This window comes from Etheostoma spectabile, chromosome 8 (assembly GCF_008692095.1).
Source record: "Etheostoma spectabile isolate EspeVRDwgs_2016 chromosome 8, UIUC_Espe_1.0, whole genome shotgun sequence".
Taxonomy (NCBI): Eukaryota; Metazoa; Chordata; class Actinopteri; order Perciformes; family Percidae; genus Etheostoma; species Etheostoma spectabile.
In genome coordinates, this window is record NC_045740.1 from 30,718,562 (window position 1) to 30,723,696 (window position 5,135).

The 5,135-nt window shown below is 40.8% G+C and overlaps 2 protein-coding genes across 3 annotated transcripts in view; both read left to right on the forward strand.

Annotated features, from left to right (window-relative positions):
• The window catches only part of LOC116693419 (probable D-lactate dehydrogenase, mitochondrial), a 34,381-nt gene that overhangs the window by 14,725 nt on the left and 14,521 nt on the right, over nt 1-5,135 (forward strand). The gene's annotated exons all lie outside the window — the stretch shown is intronic.
• The window catches only part of LOC116693465 (E3 ubiquitin-protein ligase znrf1), a 56,679-nt gene that overhangs the window by 854 nt on the left and 50,690 nt on the right, over nt 1-5,135 (forward strand). The gene's annotated exons all lie outside the window — the stretch shown is intronic.

Consider the following 5,135-nt stretch of genomic DNA (forward strand, 5'->3'; position numbering starts at 1 on the left):
CACACACACACACACACACACACACACACACACACACCTGGCAGAATTTGAGTGACACTCAAATGTTCAAATACAATAAATCAAATAAAGCCTGCATTCTTCCATACAATACACCTACAATCATGCACACCTTGTTTGCCTGCAGGTAAGACTGACACTAATTCAGTGCCATTACATTTCTTTGCTATGAGGGAAGTGAGCTCTGCCTGAGGATGTTGAAAAGGCACCTTTAGGCTTAAAAAGAACAAGCTCACCTGTGTGTAAAACATATGTTTCCCACCGGTTCTTCCGCTGCGTTGGCAGAGGTGGGTGTGCTGCACAAAAGCCCACAGCCTATACCAGCCTATATTGGACAGATTTTTAACACTTCATATTTGACATTTTCTGCAGGGCACTGTCTGAAATTAAATTCTTAATCTTCTGGAAAAAAGTCAATACTCTCACATTAAGGTGCTGTTAAGAGGTCATTTAATCAATTGGGGAAAAAGATATTTTTGCTTTGCCTGCGTGTCTTGGAAATTGGATTTGGTGAACATAACATTGCAGGGTTCTCTCCGACTTGACTGTCTGCATAGGTCATTCCTTGTTGTGTGAAATGACACTAATACGCCTGTTGCCAAATCTGGCTGAGTCAATTAGCCCGGCGATTAGAGAGGAGGATGAGAGGGAGGGAGGAGAGACGGGAGAAGGAAGGAGGAAAATAGAGTGAGGGTGAGGCAGGAAAGTAAAAAAGAAGAAGGGAGGGTGAGGATGGAGGGAGTGGGGGGGGGGGGGTTACATTTATGCCTATCATCGGCTTACCACTGCCTCCACTATAGTTTCGTGTGTTGTGACTGAACCTGTACACACACACACACACCACACACAACACCACACACACAACAACACACACCCAACACACACCCAACCACACACCAACCACATGGCCACAGCTGGTCCTCTAAACACATACAAAACTGGAATAAAGTCCCCAAAGAAGATTATAGACCCTACTCTACCTGCACTCACACCGCACACACAACACACACACACACGACCCACATCGCACACACACACACACACACACACACACAGACACACACACACACACACACGCACGCACACACCCAGCAGGTTCAGCCAGGTCCCCAGGCTCTCATTACCAAAGCCCTGACCGGCTCAAAGAAGAATTGCAAGTTGGACGTCAACATCTCTGCTGTTTTTCTCTGCCTACATCGCCTAGCGACCCTCATGTGCTTTCATATCCGTGGGAGGAGATAACAGAGTCGGGGGGTTGAAAGAGAGACCTTCAGGAAATAGTAAATAATCAGGAAACACCAAATGTTCATGAATAAATCACATTGTTGACTCAAAGTAGCACTGTAGCAAAGTTATAGTCTGGTAAAGCAATATCAGTGATTACTTTTTAAACACATTATACATATTAGAAAACATGTAAGACTGTAAACTGTGACTGTAAACTGTGTAGTACTGAGTTTCTCTGCCCAGCGTTGTTTGGGCGGTCTGAAATCCTGGTTCGATGACACGCTGGTTTCATCCTCAACCAGTGCCAAGTGCTCCAGGCTCTGAAGCAAATGAAACATAGCAGACAGTGGAATTGCAACTCCCGGCCCGTCACATGATGCCCTCTGGCTCCAAATGATGTTTTCCCTTCTATATTATAAGACACGCCTGTATAAAAGTGGATCACTTTCTTTGAACGGCAAAACCCCCGCAAAATGACACGTTATAATTAGAGTTGGTCTGATGCAATATTTTGCTTCCTGAGACCGATTCTGATACATGAACTTGTGTATCGCCCAATACCGAGTACTGATCTGATACCAGTGTGTCATATATTGTGTTATGCTGTAGACTGCTATCCCTGTATGGATGTGAGATGATTTCTATCTTTATTGGCCTGGCTCAAGTTGCACTTTTTGTAAAAAAAACATGAACAGACAAAAAATGATTGCCACAGAACTTTCTTTTTTTCATGCAATTTGGCAGAAAAAGAACATAAATGAACTACTTTAACATAGATTTTCTTAAGGTTTTTATTACGCGGTATCAGATCGGTGTATAAACTCCAGTACTTTCCGATACCAATACCAGCGTTTTAGGTATCGGAGTCTATATGGATACTGGTATCGGTATCGTAAATTAACTTAGTTTGAGACCTTCTCTTTGTTTCTGACTCAGGACCAAACTCTCGTGTGATCTCGTGTGGTCTCTGTGATGCTGAGTATGTCTTTTATCTGTGTAAATGTAAATCGTTAGCAAAAGAAAATAACAAATTATACAAGTGGAACCTTTAATCCATCCAAACGATAGTCACTGCACGTTCAAAAAGAGGCCACGCCCCCATAGGAGACAGGAAGTGTGTAACGTGTCATACCATTAGTGCTGCTTGAAAATCTTTAGTTTAGAGGATCTTTGACATTTCTATAAGGTGGTATCGGGTGTGGTAGTATCGGAGTAATTTCATTATTACACGGACCGATGTCTGCTGCTGGCAGCAGTACCAGTGCATCCCTGGTCTAACGTATGTGATCAAGGTTAAAATGTCACATCTTTAATGGTGTAAGAAAAGATTGGTTGATCTTTAAGGCAGTTTTTGCCATTTTCATCCATTTCGACCTCTGCTCCAACCTTTTATTTCTCTTGTAACTCCAGCAGAAATGTTCCTGTCTCAGGGGTTTCTGGTGGTGAATGACATCTCACTGGAAACCCGGCTGCCGTAGGCTGCATTTACTACAATAAAAAAAAAACAAATACTCTATTATTTCAGGAAAACCCCAAAGGGCTCCAGCAAGAAAACTAAAAAAAAAAGTTAATCTTACGGCTGGGCAATATGGAGGAAATCAAATAACACGATATTCTTGACCAAATACCTTGATGTTGATATTGCGACGATATTGTAGGATTTACTATTGTGTGCTTTAACAAAATATTGTTGACACGATGAGATTATTGATATAGAATCATCAGAAAAGTGTGTAAAGGCAAGTAATAGAACAGCTAGAACAGTCTGGTAAGTTCAGAAAATGACATCAATTTACTGTAATGCAGCCTTCAAAACCAGGTAAAGACATCATTTAATATATTATGATTGTACAATATCCAAAATCTAAGACGATATCTAGTCTCATATCAAGATATCAATATAATATCAATACGGTTTAACTTGTTACCTGGGAAGGAAGTTAAGGTACACAGAAGGCAGGACAGCTAGTAGCAGGTCACTTGTAGCATTGTGCTAATTATTCTGTATATGAAAGAAAATTCCTCCTGCTGTGACAGTGTTCCAGAAATGTACAATCTAAGAAATACTCTATAAATGAAAATAAAAAAAATTCTCAGCCGTTATAAATGCCAACATGTCGGTCGGGCTCTACTTCGTATAAGTACTTCTGCAGCGTTGCTCGCTGTTAGTACAATTAAAGGTTACATCAATATGAGCATGTAACATGTGTATGGACCAATTTAACCCTCATCTTTTAAGTTATTAAGATCTTTTTCAAAAAGAACGCCTGATGGTAAATGTGATTATTCAGGGGGGGGTGCTGTCCCTTTGGACCCTCTAAGCCTGTGGGCTGCTTTTCTGCGGCCTAGTTTAGTCTAGCGCTGAATGATTTGGGGGAAAAAGTCTAATTGAGATTTAGTTTTCTGCCAGATAACGCAATTACTATTCAATTCAAAATATTTAGCTAAGGTTCAATATTCACTGTGTAACAGATACAGCATGTGATTGAAAATTATGACATGAATTGAATTTGTGATGAACATTCATCGCAAAAGCTAAAGTTATGATAAAAAAGCTCAGTACTTTTCCTGTAAACTGACATTTCTGATATGGAATTTCTGATATGCCTCAGTTTAAAAGCAGCATCGACATATGGCACCATCTACCATCACGTTAAATGAAAAATCCACCGAGTAAGACATTACTGTATCTGGGATTTGTAACATTATTCCAGCATTTATCTTGTAAATAACTGTAATTATAACAGAATTGAGATCTGATTAATCGTGGTCTCCTTACGGATTAGCTAATCACATTCTTTCACATCGTGATTTTGATTAGAAAACGATGACTCGTTCAGTCCTAGTTGGCCCTGTGGCTGATCGCACCTCGTCGCCGTAGTCCATTCAAACCCTGGAGCGTCTCAGTTTGCGTGTCCGTTTCAGAGCAAAGGAACTAGAGCGAGGCCTAGTTGAGAGGACGGCTTTTCAAAACCCTTCCAACCCAAATCTGTTGGGACTGATGCAGCTGTGTTCCCGGCCAGCTCTAGGAAGAACAGTCTGAGAGGAACTCAACATTTACTGAACAAAAAACAAAAAACACAATTATTAACGCAACGCTTTTGCTTTTGCCCCCATTTTTCATAAGCTAAACTCAAATGAAGACTTTCTAAGCTTTAAGCTTTTTTCTACTTTCTAAGACTTTTCTATGTACACAAACGTCTTATTTCTCTCAAATACTGTTCACATATCTGACTAATTCTGTGTTAGTGAGCACTTCTCCTTTGCCGAGATAATCCATCCACCTAACAGGTGTGGCATATCAAGATGCTGATTAGACAGCTGCACTATTGCACAGGTGTGCTCAGGCTGGCTACAATAAAAGACCACTCTGATATGTGCAGTTTTACTGTGGGGGGGGGGGGGGGGGGTTCTGAAAACCAGTCAGTATCTAGTGTCCGGGTTAGAGTTACTCAGTGAAGAGAACACCTCTCCAAAATGCCAGATGCCATTGAATGTGAGTATTTGCAAGAGTATTTATATTGAAATCAGGTTCACTGCTTTGTTGTCGTACCATCTTACAATGATGATGTTGTCCTGGTTCATCCTGAAGTCCATTGACCCTCTTTGATCCATCATGGTGCGGTCTCTCCCCCCGTTCATCCGGTGGATTCCTGTCCCTTTTAGGTGTTGTTCCGGGGGACCTGACGTAAAGTTAGTACTGGGAGCTATGGAGAAAGTCAAATATCACAATATTTTTGACCAAATACCTTGATATCGATATATAGATATCGTTGACTATTGGTGCTTTCAATAAGTATTTACACAATGAGATTTTTGATGAACAATCATCCCTAATGTAGATATAATAACTAAGTGGGTAAAGGTAAATAATAGAACAGTTACAACAG